Genomic DNA, 14782 nt, shown 5'->3' with positions numbered 1-14782 from the left:
GTTTCTACTGGTCAGTCTGGTCTCAAACTCCCGACCTCAGGCGATCCGCCAGCCTCGGCCTCCCAAAGTGCTGGGATTACAGGCGTAAGCCACAGCGCCTAGCCTCTGCTGCTTTTCATTTCTATACTTGGCTCATTGTGGTCCAGTAACAAGCCATCTGTTGAATGGCAGCAGTTCAAGGGCCACAATTTGAGTGTGCTGGTCTAGAAGGAGGCAGTGTGGGCTCCAGCTGGGCAAGTCCAGTCGGCCCCTTTGACTCATCATTTTATGGGAGGGGTATGGCCAGAAGAGGGCTCATGGTGGTGGTGGTGAGGGGAGCTCCCTAGATCAGCCTGCATCAGTAGGCTTTCTTGTCTGAGTTTGGGTGGTATTGTCAGAGGCATTTGAACCAGAGCAACTCCATCTTGAATAGGGTCTGGGTAACATAAGGCTGAGACCTACTGGGCTGCATTTCCAGGAGATCAGACATTCTTAGTTATAGGATGAGCTAGGAGGTCAGCACAAGATACAGGTCACAAAGACCTTGCTGATAAAATAGGATGCAGTAAAGAAGCCAGCCAAAAGCCACCAAAACCAAGATGATGACACAAGTGATCTCCGGTTGTCCTCACTGCTCATTATGTGCTAATTATTAGCATGCTAAAAGACATTCCCACCTGCGCCATGACAGTTTACAAATGCCATGGCAGTGTCTGGAAGTTACCCTATATGGTAAAAAAAGGGGAGGAACACTCCCCTCAGTTCCAGGAATTGCCCACCCTTTCCTGGAAAACTCATGAATAATCCACCCCCTGTTTAGCACATAACCAAGAAGTAACTATAAGTATAATCAATTGTTACTTGATTAGTCTGTTCTCATGTTGCTAATAAAGACATACCCAGGACTGGGTAATTTATAAAGGAAAGAGGTTTAATTGACCCACAGTTCAGCATGGCTGGGGAGGCCTCAGGAAACTTACAATCATTGCAGATGGGGAAGCAAACCTGTCCTTCTTCACATGGTGGCAGCCAGGGCAAGAATGAGAGCCCAGCGAAGGGGGAAGCCCCTTATAAAACCATCAGATCTTGTGAGTACTTACTATCATGAGAATAGAATAGGGGAAACTGCCTCCATGATCAATTACCTCCCACCAGGTCCCTCCCATAACAAGTGGAGATTATGGGAACTACAAGACGAGATTTGGGTGGGGACACAGCCAAACCATATTATCAGTTGAGCAGCCCATGCCACTGCTCTACCTATGGAATAGCCATTCTTTTATTCTTTTACTTTCTTTTTTTTTTTTTGAAACAGAGTCTCACTCTGTCACCCAGGCTGGAGTGCAGTGGTGTCACCTCACTGCAACCCCTTACTGCAACCTCTGCCTTCTGGGTTCAAGCGATTCTCGTGCGTCAGCCTCCCAAGTAAATGGGATTACAGGAATGAACCATTATACCTGGGTAATTTTTGTATTTTTACTAGAGTCAGGGTTTCGCCATGTTGCCCAGGCTGGTCTCAAGCTCCTGAGCTCGAATGATCAGCCTGCCTCAGCCTCCCAAAGTGCTGGGATAACAGGCATGAGCCATGGTGCCTGGCCTATTCCTTTACTTTCTTAATAAACTTGCTTTCACTTTACTCTATTGATTTGCCTCAAAATCTTTCTTTCTCAAGATCTAAGAACCCTCTGTTGGGGTCCGGATTGGGACCCCTTTCTGGTAATAGCATAAGGGAGGGATGTAGTGGGATGTAGACCCTTGAACTGCATGGAATTCTAGCATGATTTATCAAGAAGTCTGAAGTATCATCTCATATCATGGTGCTAAGTCTCCACTGGGCCAGTGGCCAATGACAGGCAAGGGAATCAAAGGCAGGGTATGTATTCATAAATGAGGAAACCTGTTATATGACAGAAGAGCTTAATTCTTATTCTTCTAATTTAAAAAGTTGTTTTTTTTTCAGGATGGGGTCTTGCTATGTTGCCCAGTCTGTTCTCCAACTCCTGGCCTCAAGCAATCCTCCCACCTCATCCTCCTAAGTAGGTGGGATTACAGGTTTGTACTACCATGCTGGGCTGAAAACTTTTTGATACCAAAATTTTGATTTGGTTTTTAATATTTGATGTATAGGTACAGAAGAATGCTACAAGCATCAAAGTTCAAGTAAGCTAGGTGTGTCAAAATAAATCTTTAGATAAATAAGGCTGTGCTATGAAATAAATTGTATCCCCCCCAATTCATATGTTGAAGTCATAACCCCTATGTGACTGTATTTGTTTTTGTTTGTTTATTTTGTTTTGATTTTGAGACAGTATCACTCTATCACCCAGGCTGGAATATAGTGGCATAGTCTCAGCTGACTGCAATCTCTGCTTCCGGGGCTCAAACCATCCTCCTGCATCTGCCTCCTGAGTAGCTGGGACTACAGGCATGCACCACCATGCCTAGATAATTTTTGTAGAGACAGGGTCTTGCCATGTTGTCCAGTCTTGTCTCAAATTCCTGAACTCAAGTGATCTGCCTGCTTTGGCCTCCCAAAGTGTTGGGATTACAGGTATGAGCCACTGTGCCTGGCCAGTATTTTGTTACAGCAGCTGGAGTTGACTAATACAGACTGATTGGATAGCTTTAGTTCATCCTAGAGGACAGGTCTTGAGCTGGGCATGGTGGTGCACATCTGTGGTCCCAGCTACTTGAGAGGTTGAGGCAGGAGAATTGCTTGAACCTGGGAGGCAGAGGTTGCAGTGAGCTGAGGTCGCGCCACTGCACTCCAGCCTGGGCGACATGAGCAAAACAACTCCATCTCAAAAAAAGACAGAAAAAAAGAAAAAAAAGAGAAGAAGAAGAAGAAAAAAGACAGCTTTGCTTTTTACCTTCTTCTAATTTTATTACCATGTGGAAAGTATTGTTTGCATAATATTAGTTTATCCAAGACTTTATTTTTGCAAAGTTTAATTAATCTGAGCTTTCTAAATTTCCTTTGCTGGCTTTACTGGTCAGATAAGCTACTTTACTTCCAGTAAATATTTCAGAAGGAGAGTATAAACAACTGTACTCACCTAAATGGAATGATAACTACTAATAAATGTTTTTATAAAAAGACATTCTGGCCAGTCATGTTGGCTCATCCCTGTAATCGCAGCATTTTGGGAGCCTGAGGCGGGAGGATCACTTGAACCCAGGAGTTCAAGACCAGCCTGGACAACGTGGTGAGACCCCGTCTCTGGAAGAAATACAAAGATTAGCCTCCAGTCCCAGCTACTGGAGGGTGCAGGGCCGGGGGTGGGGGCTGAGTTGGGAGGATCGCTTGAACCCAGGAGGTCAAGGTTGCAGTGATTGCGCCGCTGCACTTCAGCCTGGTGACAGAGCAAGACCCTGTCTCAAAAAATAAAAAATAAAAAGACCTTCTGATGTTTTCAGACACTGTGACCCATCAATCTGTGAAAGGAAGATAAATCTCAGGACCCCAAAATCACTAAGCCAGGGGAAAAGTCAAGCTGGGAATTGCATCAGGCAGAACTGCCTCCCATTTTATTGCTAAATGAGATAGCTACAAAGATAAAAGAGCTACATACCTCCCTCACAATTTGTCCACAAGGAAATTCCTTGCGGGCCTCAAAATCTTTATCCTAAAATAGTTCTGTTGAATTTCACCCTGGCAATGTAAACCGTTAGCTTATTTTCACAGGTACAGGACAGAAAGTCATCCCTCTGCTGACTTGAGACAAATGCTTATCTTATTGCTTCCTCTGCCCTATTGTTAATGTAAAAATGCAGATTCACTAAGCCAGAATAAATTGTGTATTCAGTGAAAGGCTGATCAAGGACTGAAAAGAATACAACCTTTTTTGTCTTATCTACCTATGACCTGGAAGCGCTCCCCCACTTCGATTTGTCCCTCTTTACCAGACAGAACCAATGTACATCTTGCACATATTGATTGATGTCTCGTGGCTCCCTAAAATGTGTAAAAGCCGGCTATACCCCGACCACCTTGGGACCACCTTGTCCTCAGGACCTCCAGAGGCTGTGTCATGGGTGTGTCCTTAACCTTGGCAAAATAAACTTTCTTTCTTTTTTTTTTTTTTTGAGACAGAGTCTTGCTCTGTCGCCCAGGCTGGAGTGCAGTGGTGCAATCTCAGCTCACTGCAACCTCCACCTCCTGGGTTCACGCCATTCTCCTGCCTCAGCCTCCCGAGTAGCTGGGACTACAGGCGCCCACCACCACACCCGGCTAATCTTTTGTATTTTTAGTAGAGACGGGGTTTCACCATGTTAGCCAAGGTGGTCTCGATCTCCTGACCTCATGATCCACCCGCCTTGGCCTCCCAAAGTGCTGGGATTACAGGCGTGAGCCACCGCACCCGGCCAGCAAAATAAACTTCCTAAATTGGTTGAGGCCTGTCTCAGATATTTTGGGTTTACAAATCTAAATCATTCTGCATGTCATCAGCTGATAGTTTTCACTGTCCTCTCACACAAGCCTCAGGGCCCTTGCTGTATGCTACAGACCCCATTAGGGTCTTCTGGAAGAAACATCCTAGAAAGATAACCTTAGGAACGTAGAGGAAAGAATGAAACAAAGGACCGGAGACTCAGAATTCCTAGGATCATTTCAGTTCTGCAGTAGGTGACCTCATGACATCAGGCTACTGACGCAAAACCACTAGAATGAAAATTAATTCCACGAGACTCAGACTGTTGAGCACATTTACTTGAACTGTATTCACCATTATTACTTGGCTACCAGTATGTAAAAGACTTTTGATGAGAATGGTGGTATTAACAAATGTGATTTTTTTGACATTGTATGATGAATTATGTCAATAATCTTTATAACTTAGTGACCCAGTATTTTCCAAATAACCAATGCATGATGTTACAAAATTTTGTATAGTAAAAAAAAACAACAACGTGCAAGATAGAACAATGGATTTTAATGAACAAAAAAATATGAAAACTTAGCTGGGTGTGGTGGCTCACACCTGTAATCCCAGCAGTTTGGGAGGCCAAGGTGGGTGGATCATGAGGTCAGGAGTTCGAGACCAGCCTGGCCAATATGGTGAAACCGTCTCTACTAAGAAAAATTTAAAGATTAGCTGGGTGTGGTGATGTGCACCTGTAATCCCAGCTACTCGGGAGGCTGAAGCAGGAGAATCGCTTGAACCCAGGAGGCGGAGGTTGCAGTGAGCCAAGATCACGCCACTGGACTCCAGCCTGGGTGACAGAGGAGACTCCGTCTCAAAAAAAAAAAAAAAAAAGAAAACTTTATGAATTCGAAATTTGGTTTCAGATTCCATATTGCAACTAGTCCTTAAGGAAATACCACTTGTTGGCCAGGTGCAGGAGCTCATGCCTGTAATCCTAGTACTTTGGGAGTCCGAGGTGGGTGGATTGCTTGAGGCCAAGAGTTCGAGACCAGAGTGGGCAACAAAGTGAGAGCACTGTTGCTAAAAAAAATAAAACAATTAGGCCAGGGGAGGTGGCTTATGCCTGTAATCCTAGTACTATGAAAGGCCAAGGCAGGCAGATCTCTTGAGCCTAGGAGTTTGAGGCCAGCCTGGGCAACATGACAAAAGCCGGTCTCATACAAAAATTAGCTGGGTGTAGTGGTGCACACCTGTATTCCCAGTTATTAATACTTGGGGGGTGCTGAGGCAGGAGGATTGCTTGAGCCTGGGAGGCAGAGTTTGCAGTGAGCCAAGATCAGCCACTGCACTTCAGCCTGGGCAAAAGAGACCCTGTCTCGAAAAAAAAAAAATTAGTTGGGTGTGGTGGTGTATACCTGGAGTCTTTGCTACTTGGAGGCTAAGGCAGGCAGAACACGTGAGTCCAGGAGATGGAGGCTACAGCGAACCATGATCATACAACTGCACTCCAGCCTGGAAGATAGAGTGAGACCTTTGTTAAAAATAAATAAAATGAAATAAACTACCACTTGTTGAGTTTTACATAAAAAAAAATCCACAATTATCTGAAAAGGCTATTAAAATTCTCCATTTTCCAACTACATATCTATGTAGGGCCAAACTTTCTTCGTATACTTCAACTAAAACATCATATAGGAACAGATTGAATATAGAAGCCAAAATTAGATTCATATTGTCTTTTATAAGTCAGACATTAAAGTAAAAGCAAAAACTGTAAAACAATGTCTCTCTTATTTCTCTTTATTTTAAACAAAAATTTGGCGGGGCACAGTGGCTCATGCCTGTAATCCCAGCATTTTGAGAGGCCGAGGTAGGCAGATCATCTGAGGTTGGGAGTTCAAGAGCAGCCTGGCCAACATGGCAAAACCCTGTCTCTACTAAAAAACTAGCCAGGCATGGTGGCATGCACCTGTAATTCCAGCTACTTGGGAGGCTGAGGCAGCTGAGGCAGGAGAATCGTTTGAACCCAGGAGTCAGAGGTTGCAGTGAGCCGAGATCACACCACGGCACTCCAGCCTGGGTGACAGAGTGAGACTCTGTCTCACTCTGTCTCAAAAAAAGAAAAAAACACCAAAAACAACAAAATTTTAAAATATAATTTGTAGTGGTTTAATTGTTATTATTTCAGATTTCATAAAAATATTAATGAATTAATATTTTAAATTCTCAATTTTAATATCTTTTTGTTTTGTTTTGATTTTTGTGACAGAATCTCACTCTGTCGCCCAGGTTGGAGTGCAGTGGTGCAATCTCGGCTCATTGCAACCTCCGTTTCCCAGATTCAAGTGATTCTCGTGACTCAGCCCCCCAAGTAGTTGTGACTACAGGTGTGTACCACCACACCCAGCCAATTTTTGTACTTTTAGTGGAGATAGGGTTTCACCATGTTGGCCAGGCTAGTCTTGAACCCCCGGCCTCAAGTGATCTGCCCTCCTCGGCCATCCAAAGTGCTGGGATTATAGGCGTGTGCCACTGCGCCCACACAATTTTTTTTTTTTTTTTTTGAGACAGAGTCTCTGTCACCCAGGCTGGAGTGCAGTGGTGAGATCTTGGCTCACTGCAACCTCCACTTCCCAGGCTCAAGTGATTCTCCCACTTTAGCCTCCTGAGTAGCTGGTTCTACAGGTGCACGTTACCACGTCGGGCTAATTTTTGCATTTTTCGTAGAGACAAGGTTTCACCATGTTGGCCAGGCTGGTCTCGAACTCCTGATCACCTTGACCTCCCAAAGTGCTGGGATTACAGATGTGAGCCACCAGTCCTGGCCTGTGCCTGGACACTTTTAATTTCTAATATGGTAAATATTCTTAGACATAACTCACATAGACAAAGGCTCGTTGGAGTCCTCAATATTTTTAAAATTGTGGTAAAATAGATAACATAAAATTTACCATTGTAACCATTTCAAAGTGTACAACCCAGTGGCTTTGTTCAACCATTACCTTTTTTTTTTTTTTTTTTTTTTTTTTGATATGAAGTCTTGCTCTGTCACCCAGGCTGGAGTGCCGTGGTGTGATCTCGGCTCACTGCAACCTCTGCCTCCTGGGTTCAAGCAATTATTCTGCCTCAATCTCCCAAGTAGCTGGTACTACAGGCGCCCACCACCATGCCTGGGTAATTTTTGTATTTTAAGTAGAGACTGGGTTTCACCATGTTGGCCAGGCTGGTCTCAAACTCCTGAACTTGTGATTCACCCGCTCCAGCCTCCCAAAGTGCTGGGATTACAGGCGTGAGCCACTGCATCTGGCCTCAACCGTTACCATTATCTAAGTCCCAGGTCTCTCATTACCCCAAGTAGGAACTTCATACCTAGAAAATAGCCACTCCCACGTCCCTCTGCTGCCCCAGATCTTGGCAACCACTCATCTGCTTTCTGTTTCTATGGGTTATTTCTATTATGGAAATTTCATACAAATGGAAATATAATATGTGACCTTTTGTGTCTCTGGCTTCTTTCACTTAGCATAATGTTTTCAAAGTTCATCCATGTACTATTACTTAATCCTTTCTATGGCCAAATAATATTCCATTGTATGAATATGCCCCATTTTGATTATCCATTCCTCTGATGGACATCTTACGTTGTTTCTACCTTAAAAAAAATTTTTTTTTAGCCTGTGGATGGTGCCTCAAGTTTGTATTCCTGGAATTTGGGAGGCTAAGACAGGAGGATCTCTTGAGCCCCAGAGTTTGAGACCACCCTGGACAACATGGCAACACCTTGTCTCTACAAAAATTTTTAAAAGACAGGGCATGGTGGCTCATGCCTCTAATCCCAGCAATTTGGGAGGCCGAGGCAGGTGGATCACCTGAGGTTGGGAGACCAGCCTAGCCAACATGGCGAAACCCTGTCTCTACTAAAAATACAAAAATTAGCTGGGTGTGGTGGCGGGCACCTGTAATCCCAGCTACTCAGCAGGCTGTGGCAGGAGAATTATATTTCCATTTGTATGAAATTTCCATAACAGGCATAACCCAGAGAAACAGAAAGCAGATTAGCGGTTGCCCAGATCTGGGGTGGGAGAGGGACATGGGAATGGCTACTTACTAGGTATGAAGTTTCTACTTGGGGTAATGAAAGAGCCCTGGGACTTAGATAATGGTAATGGTTGAGGCCAGGCGCGGTGGCTCATGCCTGTAATCCCAGCACTTTGGGAGGCTGAGGCGGGCGAATCGTGAGGTCAGGAGTTCGAGACCAGCCTGGCAAATATGGTGAAACCCTGTCTCCGTCTCTACCAAAAATACAATTCTCCTGCCTCAGACTCCTGAGTAGGCGGAGGCAGGGTTGCAGTGAGCCGAGATTGTGCCATTGCACTCCAGCCTGGGAAACAACCGTAAAACTCCATCTCAAAAAAAACAAAAAACAAAAAACAAAAAACAGAAAGAAATTGAAAAATTAGCTGTGCATGGTGATGCATGCTTGTAGTCCCAGCTACTCAGGACGCTATTAAGCAGGAGGATCACTTGAACCCAGCAGTTCCAGGCTGCTGTGAGTGTGTTCACACCACTGCACTCCAGCCTGGGCGACAGACAGATCCTATGCCAAAAAAAAAAACCCTTTTCTCTTTCTTTTCTTTTCTTTTTTTTGAGACAAAGTATCGCTCTATTGCCCAGGCTGGGGTACAGTGGCGCAATCTCAGCTCACTGCAACCTCCGCTTCCTGGGTTCAAGTGATTCTCCTGACTCAGCCTCCCGAATAGCTGGGATTACAGGCGCGTACCACCATGCCCTGCTAATTTTTTGTAACTTTAGTAAATATGGGGTTTCACCATGCTGGCCAGGCTGGTCTCAAACTCCTGACCTTGTGATCCGCCCACCTTGGCCTCCCAAAGGCCTGCTGGGATTACAGGTGTAAGCCACCGTGCCTGGCCAAAAAACCATTTTGTTTAGAGACAGAGTCTTGCTATGTTGCCCAGGCTGAGTGCAGTGGCTATTCACAGGCATGATCATACCATACCACACAGCCTGAAACTACTGGGCTCAAGCGATCCTCCCTCCTCAAACTCCTGAGTAGCTGGGACTACAGGCGCACCACTGCTCTTGGTTTTGTTTCCACCTTTGGCTAGTGTGAATAGGGCTGCTATAAACATTTTTGTGTGGCTGGGTGCGGTGGCTCACGCCTATAATCCCAGCACTTTGGGAGGCCAAGGCAGGTGGATCACCTGAGGTCTGGAGTTCGAGACCAGCCTGGCCAACATGGTGAAACCCCATTTCTACTAAAAGTACAAAACTTAGCTGGGCGTGGTGGTGGGTGCCTGTAATCCCAGCTACTTGGGAGGCTGAGGCAGGAGAATCTCTTGAACCCAGGGGGCGGAGATTGCAGCGAGCTGAGATCACGCCATTGTGCTCTAGCCTGGGCAACAAGTGCAAAATTCTGTCTCAAAAAAAAATTTTTTTTTGTGTGCAAGTTTTGACTTGAACACCTGTTATCAATTATTTTGGTTATATACTAGGAGTAAAATTGCTGGTCATATGGCAATCCTATGTTTAACTTATTGAGAAACTGCCAAATTGTTTTCCACAGCAGCTGTACCATTTCATATTCATTTTCCATTCCCCGGCTTACTTTCCTTTTTAAAATAATTATTGCCGGGCGTGGTGGTTCACACCCATAATCCTAGCACTTTTGGAGGCCGAGGTGGGTGGATCACCTGAGGTCAGGAATTCGAGACCAGCCTGACCAATGTGGCGAAACCACGTCTCTATTAAAAATACAAAAATTGGGCCAGGCGCGGTGGCTCACAACTGTAATCCCAGTACTTTGGGAGGCCAAGGCGGGTGGATCACGAGGTCAGGAGTTCAGTTGAGAGCAGCCTGGCCAACATGGTGAAACCCTGTCTCTACTAAAAATACAAAAATTAGCCGGGTGTGGTGGTGAGTGCCTGTAATCCCAGCTACTTGGGAGGTTGAGGCAGGAGAATTGCTTGAACCGAGGAGGTGGAGGTTGCAGTGAGCCAAGATTGTGCCATTGCACTCCAGCCCTGGGTGACAGAGCAAGACTCCATCTCAGAAAAAAAAAAAAAATTATGAGTTTTGATTCTGACATTGATGATTCATCATGATAACAGAATAAATGAGAAAAACACATGGCTCTCTCACTGTCTCAATAGATACAGGAAAAGTGTTTCATAAAATGCTATGCCACCTTTAAAAAAAAAAAAAAAGCTCCCACCCGGTGCTGTGGCTCATGCCTGTAATCCCAGCACTTTGGGAGGCCAAGTGGGGTGGATCACTTGAGGGCAGGAGTTCGAGACCAGCCTGGCCAGCATGGCGAAACCCCGTCTCTACTAAAAATATAAAAATTAGCTGGTTGTGGTGGTGGGCACCTGTAATTCCAGCTACTTGAAAGGCTGGGGCAGGAGAATGGCTTGAACCCTGGAGATGGAGTTTGCAGTGAGCCAAGATTGCTCCACTGCCCTCCAGCCTGGGCGACAGAGCAAGACTCCATCTCAAAAACAAAACAAAACAAAACTACAGAGTCTATAGATAAACTATTAACATTAATAAATGCATTTGTAAGATTATGGATACAAGGGTGAATAAAAATTCATTATATTTATTTATTTATTTGAGATGGAGTCTCGCTCTGTCACCCAGGCTGGAGTTCAGTGGCGTGATCTTGGCTCACTGCAACCTCCCCCTCCCGGGTTCAAGCCATTCTGCTTCCCTAGCCTCCTGAGTAGCTGGGACTACAGGCAAGTGCCAGCACGCCTGGCTAATTTTTTGTATTTTTAGTAGAGACAGGGTTTCACCGTGTTAGCCAGGATGGTCTCGATCTTCTGACCTCGTGATCCGCCTGCCTCGGCCTCCCAAAGTGCTGGGATTACAGGCGTGAGCCACCGTGCCCGGCCTATATTTCTTTTTTTTTTTTTTTTTTTTTTTAGTGTACTCATTTCATTAGAAAATTAGGTAAACCTCGGATCAGAAAGCCAAAGCAAAATAATTTTGCATGGTTAGAATGTGGTCAAGAAACCAGCTACAATTTAACTGGATTAGACTTCAACACGGTGTTCCCTAAATAACCTTCATTTAGGAATATTACATTCCTCCAGTATCTGGACAGACAATAAATACACTTCCTTTTTTATTTTATGATTGTGATTATTATTTTTTTTTGAGACAGAGTCTCACTGTGTCCCCCAGGCTGGAGTGCAATGGTGCCATCTCAGCACTGCAACTTGTCTCCTGGGTTCAAGTAATTCCTGTGCCTCAGGCTCACGAGTAATTGGAATTATAGGAGTGTGCCACCATGCCTGGCCAATTTTTGTATTTTTAGTAGAGACAGGGTTTTCACCATGTTGGCCAAGCTGGTTTCAAACTCCTGATCTCAGGTGATCCGTCTGCCTCGGCCTCCCGAAGTGCTGGGATTACAGGCATGAGCCACTACGCCTGGCTAATAAATACACTTTTTTCTGTCACTGAGGAGGAAATTTTCCCTCTTGATGGGCCAACACTATTTCGTTTTTGCTGCTCTTTATTTTATTTTATTTTTTTTGAGAGGGAGTCTAGCTCTGTCGCCCAGGCTGGAGGGCAGTGGCGCAATCTCGGCTCACTGCAAGCTCCGCCTCCTGGGTTCACGCCATTCTCCTGCCTCAGCCTCCTGAGTAGCTGGGACTACAGGTGCCCGCCACCATGCCCGGCTAATTTTTTTTTTATTTTTAGTAGAGATGGGGTTTCACCGTCTTAGCCAGGATGGTCTCGATCTCCTGACCTCGAGATTCGCCTGCCTTGGCCTCCCAAAGTGCTGGGATTATAGGTGTGAGCCACCACGCCCGGCCCACTGCTCTTTTCTCTTTTCCTTTACTTGGTTTCCCCCTTCCATGGAGCTTCTTTTATTTATTTATTTTCTTTTTTCTTTACAGAGGCAATCAAGTTATACAGAGCTTCTTTAATTTCCCATTTAAAAAAAAAGTGCAGTTCACTGCCAGCACTCATTTAATTTTACATAAACAGGCTCTTTGAGGCTGAAGCAAATCTGACTGATTTTCAATATGAAAATAAAATATCGAAACTGTTCTTGGAGTTATTTCTGAACAGAGCTAACATCAGAATTGCCTGAATCATCAGAATCATCTATTTAGGAAAAATCCGATTCATCAAATGAATCTTCAGCCAGCAACTGTTCCAGAATGATGTTAACATCACGTGTAGGAATGCTACATTTTCTAGCATTTGACATTTTCAGTGATCGAGAATTACTATATTTTGTAAATGGAAATACCACTACTAGAAACAGAATGCTATGAATAGAATGATGCCTTTTGTTTCCAAAGATGTGATATACTAGAGCGATGTGAAATAATAATAAAAACGAGATATCTCCTGGCAAAGTTATCTCGAGGTAAACACTGTCACCACAAGCACTGCTGGCAAATATTCCTGGGGCAGACAGGAAAAGTGTTAAACACATTTGTTTATCCTTAATTTTTTTTTTTTTTTTGAGAGATGTGGTCTTTTTGTTGGCCAGATTGGTCTCTCTTTCTTTTTTTTTTGAGACGGAGTTTTGCTCTTATCACCCAGGCTGGAGTGCTGTGGCGCTATCTTGACTCACTGCCACCTCCGCCTCCTGGGTTCAAGCAATTCTCCTGCCTTAGACTCCCAAGTAGCTGGGATTACAGATTCCTGCCACCACACCCGGCTAATTTTTATATTTTGAGTAGAGACGGGGATTCACCATGTTGGCCAGGCTGGTCTTGAACTCCTGACTTCAGGTGATCCACCCACCTCGGCCTTCAAAAGTGCTAGGATTACAGGCATGAGCCACCGTGCCTGGCTCATCCTTAAAATCTTGATGCTCATCTCTGTAGAGGCCAAGGCATAAGAATGTCCCCATGAGTACAAAATAAGTATTGTAATCTGGATACCAGTCATAAGTCTTCTTCTTGGCCAAAGGCTGTTCACTAAACAGTTTCACCACTTTCTTTCTTTCTTTCTTTTTTAGAAACTGATGTTTATTTATTTTCCATCAACCATTTTTCCATGTTGCTTAAGAGCCCATGCAAGAACAGCTTAAGACCATTCAGTGGTTGCTCCTACCCATTCAGTGGCCTGAGCAGTGGGAGCTGCAGACCAGTCTTCCGTGGCAGGCTGAGCGCTCCAGTCTTCAGTAGGGAACTACTGAATAGACACAGAGGGCACCTGCAGACCTTCAGACCAGTCTGCAACCTCAGGCTGAGTAGCAGTGAACTCAGGAGCTGGAGCAGTCCATTCACCCTGAAATTCCTCCTTGGTCACTGCCTCTTCAGCAGCAGCCTGCTCTTCTTTTTCAGTCTCTTCAGGATCTCTGTAGAAGCAGAGATCAGGCATGACCTCCCATGGGTGTTCACGGGAAATGGTGCCACGCATGCGCAGAACTTCCCGAGCCAGCATCCACCACATCAAACCCACTGAGTGAGCTCCCTTATTGTTGCATGGGATGGCAATGTCCACATAGCGCAGAGGAGAATCTGTGTTACACAGCGCAATGGTAGGTAAGTTAACATAAGATACCTCCGTGAGAGGCTGGTGGTCAGCCCTGGGGTCAGTAACCATAAGAAGCCGTGGCTCCCGGAAGGCTGCCTGGATCCGGTTAGTGAAGGTTCCAGGAGTGAAGTGGCCAGCAATTGGAGTGGCTCCAGTGGCAGCAGCAAACTTCAGCATGGCCCTCTGGCCAGTATTCCTGGAGGATATAACACTAACATCAGCAGGGTTTTCAATGGCAACAATGGCACGAGCTGCCAGCAGAAGCTTCTCTCAGGTCCTCTTCAGATTTATGATGTAGATGCCATCACTTTTCCTTTTATAGATGTACTGTTCCATCTGGAAGTCAAGATTAGTGCCACCTAAGTGGGTTCCTGCTGCAAGGAACTTAAGGACATCCTCCTCCTTCATTTGCAGGACATCAAGGGCTCTGGACATTGTGAAAATTTCCCTTTAAGTTACGACGGGAATCCAGAACAACGCGGTATGGACCCCTCTGTAGGTAGCGCGGAAAAAGCAGTTTCACCACTTTCATAGACTAGGAATCAGCAGGCCAGGCAACTTCACCAAATAGCCAGGCATTCAGAAGAGCACGTGTGCAAGGCACATTCTGAAAGAGAAGACATCTCTTTTTTTTAAAAATTTCTTTTTTTAATTAAAAAGTAAACTTTAATGTCAAAAATGCAAACTTGGGGAAGACAGAAAAGATCACACACAAGGCTGTCACTTCACACTTGGAAAGTTTCACAGAGGCTGGGCAGAGGCGCTCCTCACTTCCCAGACGGTGGGGCGGCCGGGCAGTGGTGCTCTTCACTTGCCAGATGGGGCAGAAGCCCGGCAGAGGCGCTCCTCACTTCCCGGACGGTTGGCGGCCAAGCGGAGGCGCTCCTCACTTCCCAGATGGGGCAGCAGCCAGG

General features: G+C 45.3%; 1 pseudogene; it reads right to left on the bottom strand.

Moving 5' to 3' along the window:
* Positions 1 to 13374: 13374 nt before the first annotated feature.
* Positions 13375 to 14374, bottom strand: LOC457348 (small ribosomal subunit protein uS2-like; annotated as a pseudogene).
* Positions 14375 to 14782: the final 408 nt, after the last annotated feature.

Source organism: Pan troglodytes, chromosome 1 (genome assembly GCF_028858775.2).
Source record: "Pan troglodytes isolate AG18354 chromosome 1, NHGRI_mPanTro3-v2.0_pri, whole genome shotgun sequence".
In the NCBI taxonomy this organism is placed as follows: Eukaryota; Metazoa; Chordata; class Mammalia; order Primates; family Hominidae; genus Pan; species Pan troglodytes.
Note: the sequence above shows the minus strand (reverse complement) of the source record. Positions and strands in the feature narration are given on the sequence as shown.